Source organism: Myotis daubentonii, chromosome 3 (genome assembly GCF_963259705.1).
Source record: "Myotis daubentonii chromosome 3, mMyoDau2.1, whole genome shotgun sequence".
Taxonomy (NCBI): domain Eukaryota; kingdom Metazoa; phylum Chordata; class Mammalia; order Chiroptera; family Vespertilionidae; genus Myotis; species Myotis daubentonii.
The window spans coordinates 44,058,195-44,075,562 of record NC_081842.1 but is presented as its reverse complement, the minus strand read 5'-3'; the positions used below and the strand labels follow the sequence as shown (position 1 = coordinate 44,075,562).

The following is a 17,368-nucleotide window of genomic DNA, read 5'->3' as shown; positions in this document are numbered from 1 at the left end:
GAGTTAAAGTCCTGGGCATATTTTTTTGTCCTCACTGTAGCAAAATTTGTGTCAGCAAAGACGCTGGGAGATATTTTCTTTCTGCCTCTTCACCACTTTTACTGAAAAGAAGATCTTTCTGCTTCTGCACCACTTATGCTAAAAGATATGATGATGTTTGCATTATTTTTACACTGATAGTTCTGTCTGTTCTCAGGTTTTCCACTAGTACTCATCAAACACCAAACTGACGAGATGCTTGATTTTTCTAAAAATGAACATAAAGTTCCAGTAAATATGTAAAGTACATTCAACTAACACATTTTAAATTATTTAGAAGAATGTATATTTATAGATTAAACATACCCAATATGTTCATTTTATCAGCAACATGGTATTCATAATGCTTTTGGTAAAATTACTTGCCTTTTATGAGAATTGTCCATTTTAATGGCTCTGTGGTGTTCTTATTATGTCTCCTCACATTTTTTCTTTTAAATGTATAGAACATAAATGATTTTAAAAAAACACATATTTCCATTATTTCTCTAAAAGTCTAATGTTGGCTTAGTTCCCCCTTTTCAACCTTGAAAAATGGGGCAGGACAGAAGATTTGGTTTCAAAAAGTAATGTTTCTCTTTAGGTCAAAGATAGAAAGGAGAAGGTTAAAAAGAGAAAGAAAGAAAAGAGAAAGTCAAATAAGAGCACATTTTGCCAGCAGAATACCATTTAGCTAAATATGCTTATCTTGTCACTCAAAATTCCCGCTTTGTTTAATGAAGTACTGCAGGTTCCTGAAAGCTCTGCAGCCATGCCCTGTTTATGTCTGGCCTGCAGGTGTCTCCACGTTTCTCAGACTCAGTTTAAATGGAAAAAAGGAAAGAAAGAAAGAAAAAAAGACAAAATGGAATGAGAAAAGTATATATTCCATAAAGAGAAAGACATAGACTCACATACCATATAATGCCCCACTGAACTTGACATACACACACTGTAGCTCTGATTTTGGCTGCTATATTGGTGAGAGATCCACCGGCTTTACACCCAGCTCTCCACCCCAATTCAGTTGTTGATTGTATTAAAACCAGTTTTATTGAAATACAATTGACATATAACCTCGTATTAGTTTAAGGTTTAGAACATTATGATTTGATAGATGTATATATTGCAAAACGAAAAACCCATTTCTAAGTCATCCATCATCTGCCTCAAAAGGAAGGAAGCTACGGCAATTGGAATCTCATACTACCTCATGATTAAAGTCGGAGAAACTGGAGTAATTAATGTGCTAGCTGGTATCTTTGTCAGCAGACTTTCAAAAATATCCAAGTTTGAATCACCTTGGAAATGACCTGGACATAATATAAGCAGAGGCTGGTAGCCATGGCTGTCATCTCTGTGTGCATCTTACACCAACAGGGAATTTCCTAATACAAAGCAAGTTTTTCTAAAAGAGCCATTTCACAATTTTATCGTTAAACCAAATAGGTTTTCTGGGTTCCTATGCAAGACTCAAGTGTCCGTGACCTGTGCCACAGAAAAAAATCCATGATTCCTGTCCAATTACCATTTCTAAGCCAAGTCTTTAATGAGTCAAATTTACAACTGTTTTTAACCACTGTGATGTTCCATATTACTTTACCCAGTTTAATGTTACTATTACATTCTTTGTTTTGTCCTCTTTATGTCATCATCCTTTTGTACTATTTCTTTAGAAGCCACCTCAAATATCTTTTAGAACAGAGCAAGATATAAATAAGCTTAATTAACTCAACTTTTAAAACCACTTAAAATATTAAGTCCCTACAACTTAGGTTATAGGTCTCATTATTGAAAATATGCATCTCTATGAGTACAAGTTAAATTTGTTCATTTAATAAATAAGTTCTAAGTGCCTCCCATGTGTCAGGCACTACTCTGGGTATTGGGAGAAACACTGGTAAACAGTGTCAGAGATAAGTACCATGGAGAAAAATAAAGCAGGGAAGAGGAATAGGGATGATATGGGGTGGTGGAGAGGCTACGATTTGAAAGAAAATTTACTGATAAGTCATGACTTGAAGGATCTGAAGATGAAGGATGAAGCCGCCTCGACATCTAAGGCAAGAACATTCCAGGTACAGGCGATATCAAGTACAAAGTTCCTGAGGCCGAAGAAAACTTTCCATCTCTGCGCATCAGCTAGGAGACAAGAGTGGCTGGAGCTGACTGTTAGGAGAGATAGAGAAGGGGAGAGCAAAGGCAGATCAGGTACGGCCTTTATAAGGACTTCAGGTTGTAACTGGAGTGAAATGAGAAACAATGAGAAGATTCTGAACAGAAGTTAAATAACCTAGAAGAATTTGCAGTATGTGAAACATCTAAATGACGAGTGGTAGCCTTGGAAACAATTAGTCCACAAATATCGACTGAATTTGTACTGTTTACTAGGATTTCCCTAAGCAGTGGGCATATAGTGGCAAATAAAACAGGCATCAGTTCTTGTTCTCATGGAGCTTTAATTTTGTGGGTAAGAACATTAACAAATGGCCTGGCTGTTGTGGCTCAGTAGTTGAGCATCAACCCATGAACCAAGAGGTCACTGGTTTGATTCCCAGTCAGGGCACATGCCAGGGTTTTAGACTCGATCCTCGGTTAGGGGGGCATGCAGGAGGCAGCCAATTAATGATGTTTCTCTCTCATCAATGTTTTCATCTTTCTATCCCTTTCCCTTTCTCTCCCTAAAGTCAATAAAAACATGTTTGTTTGTTTTGTGTGTTTTTTTTTTTAAAAAAGAAATTAACAAATGATTAAGCAAATAATTACAACCATGCCAGGTGTGAGATGAACTGGGTGACTTATGACAGAATGAGGAAAAACAGTCTACTCTAGTCTGGGCTGTGGGGGAAGGCCTTTGAAGAAAAAAATACTTAAGGTGAGATTGGTAATATGAAGAGTGAATTAAGTGAAGAGGTATAAAAAGGACAAGAGCATTCCAAGCAGCAAGTATCTGCAAAAATCCCTGAAGAAAAAACAAATGGCATCTTTAGGGAATTGGAAGGCCATTGTGGTTGGAGTTAACTAGGCAAAGAAGAATGAATGGAAATTTTAGGTTGAATTCTAAACAGGAGACCAAAAAGATGAAAGTTGTGTGCTGTAAAGATGACTCTAAAAACAATGAGATTAGAAGAGAGAAGAGTGAATTCAGGAGACCAGTTAAGAGATATTGCAGAAGTGTAGACATGATGGTGATATCATAAGTGTAGTGAGAACAGAGAGATGGATAGGTTGAAAGAAGTTCAGGAGGTAGAAAAGATAATTTAATGATGAATTAGATTTATGAGGCCACCTACCTACTTTTCTTAACCTTTTCTTGTGGGCAAATCCTACCTTTTCCATGGAGAAAAGATAAATTTCAATGTGATTCTTTTGGGAGGGCCAACAAAATGCTGGTCATCCTATATAATAAAAGGGTAATATGCAAATAGACTGAACGGCAGAACAAACAAACAACCAACAAAGCGTAATAAGCTAATGATATGCTAAGGTTGCTCAACCGCTCACTATGATGTGTACTGACCACCAGGGGGCAGATGCTCCAACTGGCTCTGGGGTCCGGCTGATGGGGACTGAGCAAGATGGGCCGGACACGCCCTAGAGCCCTCCTGCGGTCCCTCCCAGGCCCAATCCCCGGCAAGATTGTGCACCGGTCGGGGAGTCCCTCAGCCTGGCCAGCACCCTCTCGCAATCCACAATCCGGGACCCCTGGGGGATGTCGGAGAGCCAGTTTCAGCCTGATCCTGCAGGCCACTCCCCTTGGGAGGGTGCCAGATGCAGGGCTCATGGCTGGTGAGTGCTGCTGCAGCAGTGTGAGCCTCTCCCGATCGATCGCGGCAGGCACAGTGGGGCCGGGATGAGCAGGAGCGGCAGGTAGGAGCTGCAGGCAGGGTTGGACTGCAGGTTTTGGCTGGATCCCTGCAGGCCACCCAGAGGGATCCCACCTGTGCACGAATTCATGCACCGAGCCTCTAGTACAGCGGTTCTCAACCTGTGGGTCGCGACCCCTTTGGGGGTTGAACAACCCTTTCACAGGGGTCGCTTAAGACCATCGGAAAACACATATATAATTACATATTGTTTTGTGATTAATCACTATGCTTTAATTATGTTCAATTTGTAACAATGAAATTGGGGGTCACCACAACATGAGGAACTGTATTAAAGGGTCGCAGCATTAGGAAGGCTGAGAGCCACTGCTCTAGTATATAATAACGAACCTTTATGCTACTAGAGTCTCAATTTGCACAATCTATGTAATTTCTTCTGTTTCTACCAATGCATGAAGTTTGGCTATGACTGTTCAGAAAAATAAAGAACTTGGATTCTACATTTTAAATCATCTGATAAATATTCATGTCGCTAGGATTATATATATTTATATAATTTGTAAAGAAAAAAAATATTTTTTGCTATAATATTCCATCCAAACTTAAATAAATATTTCCAGGGCACCAAATGTAATTTTTCAGTACACTAAAGAATAAGTTCTTCACCAAGAATTGGAATATACAACCCTTCGAAGAAAAAGCCATTCCCTATTGTTGTTCATAGGAACTACAAAAGTCCTATGCTATTACCAAATAAGGTTATACCTATGCTATACCCAGGGGTCCTCAAACTACAGCCCGCGGGCCACATGCAGCCCGCCGAAAACATTTATCCGGCCCGCCAGGTGTTTTTGCCGTCGCTGCCTGTCCTGCTTAGCAGCCGACTCGTCCTGGGCCCGCAGTGCGCATGTGTGGAATGTCTGAGGGACAGTGAACTGGCCCCCTGTTTAAAAAGTTTGAGGACCTCTGCTATAACCAATGCTATTACCAAAAAGGTGTGTATCTGTTTTTAGAGAAACAGTTGAATAAGTTATTCAGTGACTTATTTATTTTAAATCATAAAGACACATTTAGTTATTCAGAGAGAAAAAATGGCATTTTCTCTTCTAGAGAGGCTCTTAGTCATAGGAATTATATTCTCTGTAGCCTATCTTCCAGGGATCCTCAAACAATGCTAAGCTAAGTGGGAGTGTTTTGTTTGCAATTAGGCCAGAAAAATAAAAGTAACAAAATCCTATATAATAAAATCATAATATGCACATCGACCAAATAGCGGAATGACTGGAGGAGTAACCAGATGCTATGATGCGCACTGACCACCAGGGGGCAGGCACTCAATGCAGGAGCTGCATTGAGCATCTTCCCCCTCCCCCCTCCCCCCAGAGGGAGGCAATTGGCGGTGGCCATCGGGTGGCACCAGGCTGCCAGCCAAGGCAGATGCCAGCAGAGCCCCCCCATCGCCCTGCCCACTGGTTGCCCCACAGATGGTCCTGATTGCCGGCTAGGCCTAGGGACCCTACCCTATATATTGGGAACAGTCTCTTAGATTTAAAAATTAAAAGTTGGCAAGGCTACTCTAACACTGAAAAAACAGGATGATGCAGCAATGACATGCATGGACTCTGGCTTGCACACTTTGTGGTCAACCCTGATTCTGACACTTATAACTGTGTGACGAAGCCTATTACTTAACTTCTCTCTGCTTCAGTTTTTCCACCCATAAGATGGGGAAAATGGTACTACTACCTCAGAAGGATCATGTTATATACTACTTTTTAGGGCAAAAAAATGTAGCTGCCCATACAACAGCAAGATGCTTTTCACCTGTATCATCTGTATGAAAAGTATGGTCACTGGTGCATGCAGTGTCCCAGATTGCAAGAAGGATGTCCGACTGCCGGTTTAGGCCCAACATCCCCCAAGAGGTCCCAGATTGCGAGAGGACACAGGCCGGGCTGAGGGACCCCCCAACCCCCATGCATGAACTTTGTGTACTGGGCCTCTAGTATTTAAAGGAAAAACATCCTATATAATGAAACCTAATATGCTAAGTGTCTGGCGGCCGGTTGGCCATTCAACCAATCAAAGTGTAATATGCTAATGATATCCTAAGGCCACTCAACTTCTCGCTATGGCATGCACTGACCACCAGGGGGCAGATGCTCTGACGGGTAGGTTAGCTTGCTGCTGGGGTCCAGCTGATCAGGCCTGAGCGAAATGGGCCGCACACATCCTGGAGCCCTCCTATTGCCCCTCCCCGCCAGCCCACCTCACATGTCCCTCCCCAGCCCCGATAGTGTACTGGTGGGGTCCCTCAGCCTGGCCTGTGCACTCTCACAATCCAGAACCCCTTGGGGGATGTTGGAGAGCCGGTTTTTTGGCTCGATCCCGCAGGTCAGAGGGACCCCACTGGTGCATGAATTCGTGCACCAGGCCTCTAGTTTCATATGTTTCTACTAGTGTGAGGTTGAACCAATATTAAATGTTATTAACAGTCTGGGTGTCAGAGTAAACGATATTAGAATGTTATATAAAATACCCAGAAAACCTATAGGCTTTCTCTGTACTCTAATTTTTTTTTAAATATCCCATTAATTTCACCAAGTCAAACTTGATATTGTTTTTTTGTTTGTTTGTTTTTAAATATATTTTATTGATTTTTACAGAGAGGAAGGGAGAGGGATAGAGAGTTAGAAACATCAATGAGAGAGAAACATCGATCAGCTGCCTCCTGCACACTCCCCACTGGGTATGTGCCCGCAACCAAGGTACATGCCCTTGACCGGAATCGAACCTGGGACCCTTGAGTCCACAGGCCGATGCTCTATCCACTGAGCCAAACCAGTTAGGGCAAACTTGATATTGTTAATTCTTTTATTACAAGCAGTATGAAGTGAAAAGAAACAGCCTCCTAGGAATCCAAATGTGTAGAAAGGCATTAGTACTAAAATGATACTCCTAGAAAAGCAATTGCAACTCATAGAAAAAATGCATTTTATTTAACAACCAAGTACACAAATACACACACACACACATATACAACTCAAACACTATTAAACACTATTGATTATTACCAGGTGAGATGCACTGTGAAATTTTCTGCTTTATGTTCATTCATTTTTTAAAAAAATGTGGGTCACTCAGCCAGTGTAGCTCAGTGGTTGTTGATTGAACCAGGAGGTCATGGTTTGATTCCTGGTCAGGATACATGCCCCGATTGTGGGCTCGATCCCTGATAGGAGGCAGGAGGCTGCCAATCAATGATTCTCTCTCATCATTGATGTTTCTATCTCTCTCTCTCCCTTTCCCTTCCTCTCTGAAATAAACAAAAATATTAAAAAATAAGTAAATAAAATGTTTAAATAAAAAAATATTTTTAATGTGGGTCACAGCTTAGTAATAAATTTTGCAAACCACAAATATGTTACAAGACATAACAGCTCTAGAACATTATCAATGCTAACTTATAATTTTAGGGCTATTTATAGTTGTCCTCCTTCTTAGAATTAGCCCCTAAGAGAACTCTATGTATTCAGAGAAAACAAAAATCAACACAGCCTTGTTACCACATATCCAGCCTGGACATAGTGCCTTCAGTGTGCTTAAATCACCTACCTTCCCAGGTCCAAAAGCTGAGATGACGACTTGCAAGTATGTCTATATTGCACATTTTATCTAACAGTCCTTTTTATGCACACGACTTCAGTTAATCCTCACAACAACCCTGTGAGGTAGGCAGGGAAAATACTATCAGATTTACTTTTCAGATGAGCTTAAGGCTCAGAGCAGTTAAGTGATTTTCCCATTTAGAAGAGGCAGAGAGAATAAGAACCATCAACTTTCAGGCTGAGGCTCTTTTCTCTAAACCACATAGTCTCAGAGAGTATAATCTGACCTCAAATATTTTTACTACTTCGTCCTCCTTTTCTTATTGTTAACTCAAGTTTTTATAGGCCACAACAAAAGATGTGATTCTAAACTGATCCTGCCAAGTTTATACTTTTCTAGCAATGAAAATTTATGATCACAGGATATATATTCTTCCGGAAAGCGCTGTTTCCTTGGCTCTAGGCAAAGGAACATAAGCAATATGAAAGACCCTACAGTGAAGGAAATTGGAGCGATCAGAGAAAAGGGTATACAATGGAATGTACTAATGGATTTTAGTCCCTTTACGCTTTTAATTTTGTGGCAGAGTTCAATGGAGAGCTTTAATGCAGATGAAACTTGAGACTTTTGAAGAGGATCTAAGTCTTGATGAAGTTATTCAAACTGAAATCTTGAATGCATAATGATGGTAGGCCTCAGGGTCTTCAAAAACTTGTACTTGATGCTTTAAAACAAAACAAAACAAACACACACAAATTCTACTAGCAAATCTAATAAAATTGCTTAAAGGATTTTGAAAAGCTATAACTCTTTGACCAGTAATTAATCAGAACACTAGATACCATGATGAAAGAACAAAAAGAAAAAGAAGATAAAGAGATTTTAAAAGAATATAGTGTACAGAATAGCTTAATATGTCCATTGACTTATCTATTTGATTAATATTCTTCACTTTAAATTGAAACAGAATTTAAAGTTCTTACTGAACCACGCTGGGCTGTAGTAAAATAAATTGATTTAATGATTAGTTCCTGAATCACTATCCATGACATCTAATTGTCTTAAAGGGCTTTTGGTCTTTGAAAGCATGGCCAAAATATTTGTTGGAAAAGATGAAATAAAATGAAATTGATTTCATGGGGTAAAGAGATTGAACTAGGAATATTATGGTTTGGAAATATTTAAGCAGGGAGGAAAAGTAACAAAGCCTTAAGAATGAAAAAATTCAGAACACTCTGCAGGTTCAAATGAATAACATATCATAAATCTTACTGACTACTTTTGTGCTATTTCTAACTTGCTTCTTTTTAATTTATGTGCTCCTATCAACCTGCCTTTTCTTCCCAAGAAAACCTTAAGGTTTTAAAAATTAATGATAAAAATAGCAAGTAATATTTACTGAGTCTATACTTTATGCCAGGCACTGCTCTTCATACTTTATATAAATTCACTTAGTCCTTACAGCAGCCCCATGAATGAGATACTACTATAAGCCCAATTTACAGATGAAGGAATTGCGGCCACAGAGAAGAAATGGAGGTAGTTTATCCAGCTGAGAAATAGTGGGATTAGGGTTTAAACTCAGGTCTTCCAGCTCCAGAACACCAAGTTACATCCAATGCTCTACAAAACTGGTTTTCATGCAAGAACACTGATCAGGACTAGGGTTTCCTGCAAATCAGCATTGTGCCCTGTAACCATCTTTCACTGCATATATTCTGATTAGAATGTGTAGTGACTAATTTAAGTTTCCCAACAGTAGTTTCAACAATTACTTCTCAGAAGTGCCATCCTGTCAAAGCAGTTTTAAAATAAAGCATGCCACTAAAATATTGACAGTAGTAGAAAAATACAGGCGACTTTACTCCTTTTATCTTTTTGGTGATATATATATCCTAATATCTTCCCCCTCCCCCTACATATATATATGGATTACCTGTACAATTAAAACATTCAAAGTAGAGTGAGCTTTATGGTAATAATGAAATAACAATAGTTATTACTTATCACCTAATATAGGCAAATCTACCTTCATTATCTTTAGTCTTGAGTAAATTCCTATTTTCCAGATGAGATTGAAGTTTGGAATGAATAATAAACTTAATTTATAGAACATGTAATAGATCCTGGGGGCCATATTCAAACCTGTCTTTACCATTCTAGAATCCATATTCTTTCTACTCTACTAGAGGCCTGGTGGACGAAATTCATGCACAGGGGTGAGGGGAGGGTCCCTCAGCCCAGCCTGCACCCACTCGAAATCCTGGACCCCTCGGGGGATGTCCAACTGCTGGTTTAGGCCCGATCCACAGGACATCGCTCTCGCAATCCGGGACCACTGGCCCTAACTGCTCGCCTGCCTGCCTGATCGCCCCTAATCACTTGCCTGCCTGCCTGATCACCCCTAACCACTTTGTCTGCCTTCCTGATCGCCCCTAACTGCCTCTGCTTGCCTGATTGCCCCTAACCACTCGCCTGCCTGCCTGATTGCCCCTAACTGCCTCTGCCTACCTGATCGCCCCTAAGCACTCTGCCTGCCTGATCTCCCCTAACCACTCTGCCTGCCTGATCTCCCCTAACCACTCTGCCTGCCTGCCTGATGGCTCCTAACCCCTTGCTGGGGGGCTGCTGGCCAGGGTGAGGGGCCGTGGTCATTCTGGTCTCTGGTCATTCCACCATTTCGGTCGCTGGGCTTTTATTATATAGGATAATGCAGCCCCTGCAAATGCCAAATATCTGTCTTTTGTTTTTAAACACACTGAAGAGATCTTTCTAAAATGTTATAATTTTCTTACATAGAAAATGCTGAACATAACTTATTTAAGTTCAAACTTATCATTTTGAATATCCATTAACATAGAGCTATTTTCATCTAGTCAAATGAGCCTGGGTTATTACAATTTTAAAATTAGTTGGTTTGCTTTCTGATTATCTTCTTGCCCTTGCTTGTCAACGTGCTTGTCTCTAATAGGAGCACTTGGCACAGCAACAATTTGCTGCTTCTTATACACTGTGAAGTTAGGTGCCAGTTAATTAAGCCTGTTAGAACTATATCTAAGTAAATAAACTGAGTAAGGACCTGAGAAAAGCATATAGTGTGTGTCTTATATTTGGGGTTAATTTTTAAATTTATTTCCTGGTTATGGGTAAGTGGAGCTTGGTGGAAAAATGACCAGGGATAAGTTACCTATCAGTATTTAAATATAGAGATAATAGATACTTGTGCTAATTTTAAAAATCACTTTATTGCACTATAAAAAAATCTTAGGTTTGAAAGCAACTTTCATTATCAATCTAGTACGATCTCCTATACATTGAGAAATCCCTTCCACAGTATTGCTGATGTTCAAACCTCGCTTAAGCAACCCTAATGACCTGCAGTTCACTGCCTCTTGACACAATCTGCTCCACTGTTGACAAACTCTATACCTTCTCTCAGCTGGAATTAATTTTGGCCTCAACAGAAACAAATGTACTCCCTATGAAGTTTCTCCAACTCTTCTAAAGTCTTCTATTTTCTGAACAAAATAGTCCCAGTCCCCTCAATCTAGATCATCACAGTTGCCCTTTCATTTAGTCACAAAAATGATTAAAACAATTCTCTTTTCCTTCAAGGTTTATCAAACAATGAAACCAATTTTTAGACATTCATGGTTTGTAGGTTAATAGATCTAGTTAATCCACCTTGGTCATACACAATTGGAATCCTAGGAAAGACTTACGGACATAGCTCGAATTCTAATTGAACAGCAATAAATTTTTGAGTTCTTCCTTCTTGCCATCCCTCCCTCCCAAATACCACAAAACAGAATCTTAAAGATACCCTTAACAATAACATAGTGCTAGATTTAAATGTTCTCACTCTTAGGTTTTTATCTACCTTCCCATCACTTATTTCCTGTAATGATACTAAAACAGACAAAATTCTTCAAGCTACTTTCACAATCATGAGCTAGCCTATAACAGGCCCAGCTCTGAGGCCTTAAAATTCTGACCTTTTTTTCCTCTTGGCTTAATTGAGTATCTTCCTAGAATTTTTTGTTTTCCAGAAAAAATTTTTAAATAGTTTATGTGTAAAATAACATATACACGTTTTATATACACAGTGTATTATATATCTATGTAAATAGACCCGCATATATGTATGCATAAACATATATATACATGTATCTTCCCCATTTCTATGTTATCTACATGTAAGTTTTACCTTCATGCTCATATCCTATTTTTCCTATATGTTACATTTATCATATTCATCAAGACCCAGAAAACACAATCAACCCTTGGATTCAATTCCTTGCTATCCATTCTGTTAGCAAGAATAAGGAGGAGTCCCACTCTAGGCATTCTGCCCAATGATTTTTCCACTGTGTGGCTAGTTGTGATTAAACCCAAGGATCTCAAGAAGCAAAGCAAAGCATCATTTAATTGCAATGATTATAAGAAAAATATTCTGTCAAACTACGGTATAAAACACCTGACATACCATACTGTCCTATTCCATGAGTCATGATGCAGTCCCTAGATTAGTGGCCTTCATTTTGATTTTTAACAAGTTACACAATCTGTGGTATCATATGGGTAGGTATCTTACATAGCTAATTTTCAGCAGAACGCAAATGAAATGAAGATTACTATATCTTTAAATTTCTTGTTAACTCATTTTACTCACCTATTACTATTATTCCAAAGTTCCCACAGTGAAAGTGTGGAAAGACAAAGATGGCTGGAGAAGTGAAAGTCACCAGAAATTTTGCTGCATCCCAAAGCAAATCATCAGCCAATTCAAAGTAGTATCATCAGTACAGAATAAGACTATCCATATATATCTAAATTATCTTTCTAGTTTATGATTTTACTAACAGAGAGAACAAGCTATTCTTTGAAATGCCTTAGGCCATTTCTAAAAATTAAAACAAAGTGAAATAATAACTAAGATCTATTTAAAGAGTAGAGTACCTAAATAGCAATTCGAATAAAACAAAGCCCATCCCATTCACTAATGAGAAGCTCCTTGGCAAGAACCTGGCCAATGCAATACAAACCTAGCTTGCAAATGAAAGTATCACTGCATCACCGCATGAAGTCAGCAGCATGCTATAAACTATATAGCTGTATTGAATTCGCCAATACTAAGCACTTAGTTCATCACAAATCCTTATTAAGAGTAATAATCTAATGTCAAGGTTAAAAACCTATTATATCACCAAACCTTCCATGCTGCTCTGTAAAAAAACTTACCTCACTTATGCAACTCCATTCCTCTGACTAGTGCATGTAATTATAAGGGCAAAAGTCATAAGGAATAGTAGTAGGCTCCCTTAATTATGAAACCAGTCTAAAGCTTTGCTGTTTGTTCGTTTCTTAGTATTGTAAAAATGAAATCATGTTCACATAAAAAAAATTAATCCACCAGAAAGAGTATACAGAAAAATGAGTCTTCCTATTCTAGACCTGTAGTCTCATTTCTCAGGAGTACCTGTGTCAATCATGTATCTATCTATCTATCTATCTATTTATCTATCTATCTGAATAAATATAACATAATAGTGTATTATATAGATTTAAAGAAATTTTGCATGCATATATAAATGTATGCTTTTGAAAACATACTGTACATACAGTTCTATATTGTTTTTCTCAGTTAACAATGTATGTCACAGAGATTTTCCATATTTCCACCTATGGATCTGCTTCATTCTTTCTAAGAGTTGCAAAGTACTATATTATATTAAGGCATTTATTCAATCATACCTTGGTGGGGGATGTTTAGGCTCCTTGTAGTTTTTACTTATTTATTTGTTTGCCTATTTAAAATAATAATATGATGAATATCTTTATATACAATTTTTTGTGTGCAAGTACAAATATATCCAAAAGATGAATTCCTGGAGCTACTGTCTGATTTTAGAATTTAACAATTTCTAAATAAGAAGCCAGTGTATCTACAAAGGAGATAAGGAAAACCACAAGTTTAAAGCTTAGTGATTAAAAGTTGCGAAACAAAATTAGAAGTTAAGGTTGTAAAAATTAACAAACTAATTAAGCTAGGAAAGGTAAAAAAGAAAAAGAGAGAAAATTTATCCCCTGGGATAGAAAGATAAAAGGCCTGGAGAATGAATCATCTGAGAGATTTTTTGAAAAAAAGAACAAAAAAGAAAATAGCACTAATAATACAGGATAAGGAAAAAAAGAGATTTTGGGGCCTCTTTTCTTGCTTCAACCTAAGATTAAGGCATAAAACTAGCCAGAAGATATGAGACTTATATTATTCTAGAACCAAAGTTGATGTAAGATTATTTAAATGACTATTTGAGGCTTCATTGCTATAGGTTGATAAGACTCTACCAGACTACCAATGTTGAAAGAAGCTCTCAAAAAAAAAAAAAAAAAAAAAAGGGAAAGAAATAAAGAAAAGAAAAAAGAAAGCAAAGTAATAATCTTTCAGGAACGATACAGAGGGAAATAGTAAGGACTGCTTCATAAACACAGAGCAAACCTCTCTTTGGAAGGTCCACATTAAAACTTAATTTAAAGAGATTCAGCCTATATTTTTCAATCACAATCCCACAATTTCTTATTCCAATCCAGCGCTATTCTCTCATCTAAAATAAAACACAGTCAAGAACTTACCTTTCCCAAAGTGCTAGGATTTGAATGCCACAATACAAAATGACTCATGTTTTTGTCCGTTAATGGTCCGCGGATTTCTTTAAATGAAGTCCATGTTAGAGTCCATGGAGACCAGTGTTCTGCAAAACTGAAAACCTCAAGAATGTCAATGCACAAACCTAAGTCACCACTTGGATACCAATTTATTATGAATACTAGTTACAATAGTTACCATTATGAATACAGACATTTAGATGTGCAAAGTAAGTGGATATGACATTGAACAGCAGATTGAGGAAGCAAAATTAAACTTTATTTTTAAGTAAGACATAAATATTCAAGTAAATCTAGAGGGTCTCAAAACCTAACTTTATACCATATTTATATACATTGAAAAGTTGACAGCAAAGCAACAACATACAATGATGGGGGTGATTTGGATACCAACACTTTCCAGACATTGGGAAAACAAGTTTGAAAGGCAGGCAAACTTTTAGAATTTAAATGACTGCAATATTTATTTACATGTCTACTTCTTTTTTTTCCCAACCTATTTTTAAGAACATCTTAGATTTTTTTAAATCTAAAAATGCTTACTACTTTCTTCTTTGTAAAAAACACACACAAAAGCAACAAAAAACAAAAACAAAGCCATAAATTCAGGTTTGCCTACTGCATCATATCCAATCTAATAATAAGATCTAGAACCTCCTGGGACTGCAGCTAGATAGTGATTCATGCTCAGATCCCATTACACAGCCTGACAACCAACACCAATCTGGTTACAGTACTTGTTCTTTAGATCTATTCCCACTTTTCATCACAGTTAAGACATCAGAACAAATAGTTTACAAAGGAAACAATTTAATCTTCTGCGATTTATTCTCTCCGAGGCCTCCTACAACTGTTTGGAAGGAGTTAACCTTATGTGAACCTACCAGGTGAAATCTCTGACTGGATTTTCATAAATTACTACTTTCATCTTGGTTATGAAATAATTCCCATTTACATCTCAAACGAAAAGGTACCCCAATATAAAAAAGAAAATATTAAGAAAAAGGAAAATGAGTTCATATTCATGAGAAGAAAGCACTCAGAACGCAAATTAGAAGCTCAGTGCTATAAGCTGCAGCTTCTCATTTGATGGCCAACTCCTCCCCGGTATCATTCATCGGGGAGTTCTTTCCAGAAAAGTGAAGAAACCTGAAAGAAGTCAAATTAATCGCCTTCTCTTCCCATGCCAATAAAATAAAATAAATAAAATAAAATAATAAATACAATAAAATAAATAAAATAAAATAAAATAATATGAAGGCACATTTCTAAATTTCAATAACCACAAAACAATGTCCGGAAGGTCTACCACACCGGCATCCGCATAAACCACTGGTGAACGAACCACGCTGGAGTCACTTCTACATTCGGAGGCAGGGGCACTACAATTCGGGACAAGGTCCCTCCGACGCTACCCGCACCCCCCACCCCCGGTGCGGCAGCCAGCTTCGTGCGTTCATCAGTCCCTATCCGACGGCATCTGAAGGATGCCCATACTGGCAAAGCCCGGGATGCAGAGATGAAAGGGCAAGTCCCCGCCCGCTGTAGCCGAGCTGCACTGGGCTCAGTGCAGGCGGCAACTGAACTCTAGCTCAGCGCACCTCAGCGCCCAGGCTCCATCTCTCCATCCCCGAGCGCCCACGACCCGCAGTCGTGACCGAGTCCTGGAGACTCAGTCGGTATTTCCTCGGCGACCTCGGCCCTCACGACCCCGTCCCCAAAGTTTCTCGTATCCCCATCACCCTAGGAGTCCCACGCCCAGGAGCCTGTCCCCCGGCCACCCCCTCACGTGAGATCCACCTCCCCCGGCCCGAGCGTGAGGCCCCGAGCAAACTGGGCCACTAACCCTGACCCCGAGCCTCGCCAAGGTCCAGGTTCGGCCAGCAGGTTACCTGTCGGGGATCCAGGGTTCCTGGAGGACCCGCGAAGCTCCTCCCCGCCCATCGCGACGCCCCTCACACCCGGCACCGCCTCCGGGGCGGGACTTCCGCTGCCTCACTTCCGGCCGGTGGTCCCCAGGCCGCTGTACCGCTGAGCGCCCAGCCTCTCTATTGATGTCATTTCCGACCGGTTCCTGGGCCCCCGGGATCCGGGGGCTCCGCAGGTGTCATTCACCGGCTCTTTCCCGCCTGCTTTCCTAATCGCCGCTGAATAATGCAGCCCCGAGAAGCGCCTTTTTGTTTTTCAAACTCCTGTGCCAACTTCTGCAGCCTTCTCGTCAGTAGACCCTTGCCTCGGCCCTTCTGTACCTTGAACCCATCACTCCTCCAAACTCGTCTGTTCCCTCGGGGAAATCACCAGGTTGTTCTTGGGATTCACCTGGTTTTTCCGATTCTGTCCGGTGGAGCGCGGTGCCGAACCTGCCTCTCAGGGGTAACGGGTTACGTAAGCTCCGTGCCTGTGTCCTCCAGTGTGGAGCAGGTAACGCTGCTGGAGGACACAGGGCGGGGGGTGTTACTTGAGACTTAACGCGTGGAACGCGGAGGCACAAGGAAAGCATTCAAGCGTTAACTATTACAAGAGCTCTCTTGTTCCCTGTTGGACCATGTAAGTGATAAGGAAGTCTGGAACCCGTGTTCCTGTTACCCTTTCTACAGCTTTTACTGAAATGATTACTTAATGATGCTTAGCACTTTCCCCCTTAAATTGTGAGCTCCTCCGGACAAAGATGGTATTTTTTTTTTTTTTTATCCTCACCCGAGGATTTTTTTTTCCTCCCATTGATTTTTCAGAGAGAGTGGAAGGGAGAGAGAGAAACATCCTTGTAAGTGAGACACACGATTGATTGCCTCCCACACGCGCCTGGACTAGGCGGGATGGAACCTGCAACCCAGGTACACGCCCTTGACCTGAATCCGCTCTAACCACCTGCCAGGGCCAAAGATGGTATCTTAATAGGAACTAACTTCAGCCCTAGTTGAAATCACCTGCTTGGTTATTGTGCTAGATACTGGGGGAAAGATGAATAAAACCCAGACCCTGTCCTCAGAAACATTAAGGTACTTAATAAATTATGGACAGAAGAAAGGCAACCCAGGAAAAAACAGGAGGGAACAGCTGAGTTGAAGATTCATCCTTAGAACAAAAACAAACAAACAAAACAAAAAAAATCAAAGAATGTTAGACCTGAAAATTTTTTTAGAGATAATAATTTAGTTAACCTCTTGATGTTACAAGTAAAGAAAGTTGGATCCAGAGAAGCAAGGGATTAAAGGTCATATAATTAGTGGCAGGGTTAGGCCCAGAGG

The 17,368-nt window shown here is 39.7% G+C and overlaps 1 protein-coding gene across 1 annotated transcript in view; it reads right to left on the bottom strand.

Moving 5' to 3' along the window:
- The window catches only part of MAP3K13 (mitogen-activated protein kinase kinase kinase 13), a 161,249-nt gene extending 144,543 nt beyond the window's left edge, over positions 1–16,706 (bottom strand). Inside the window, exons 1-2 of the mRNA XM_059687259.1 lie at positions 16,013–16,706; positions 14,088–14,214 (exon numbers count right to left, since the gene is read on the bottom strand). The gene's annotated coding sequence lies outside the window, so the exon portion shown is untranslated. The remainder of the gene's footprint in view (positions 1–14,087; positions 14,215–16,012) is intronic.
- Between the last annotated feature and the right edge of the window lie 662 nt (positions 16,707–17,368).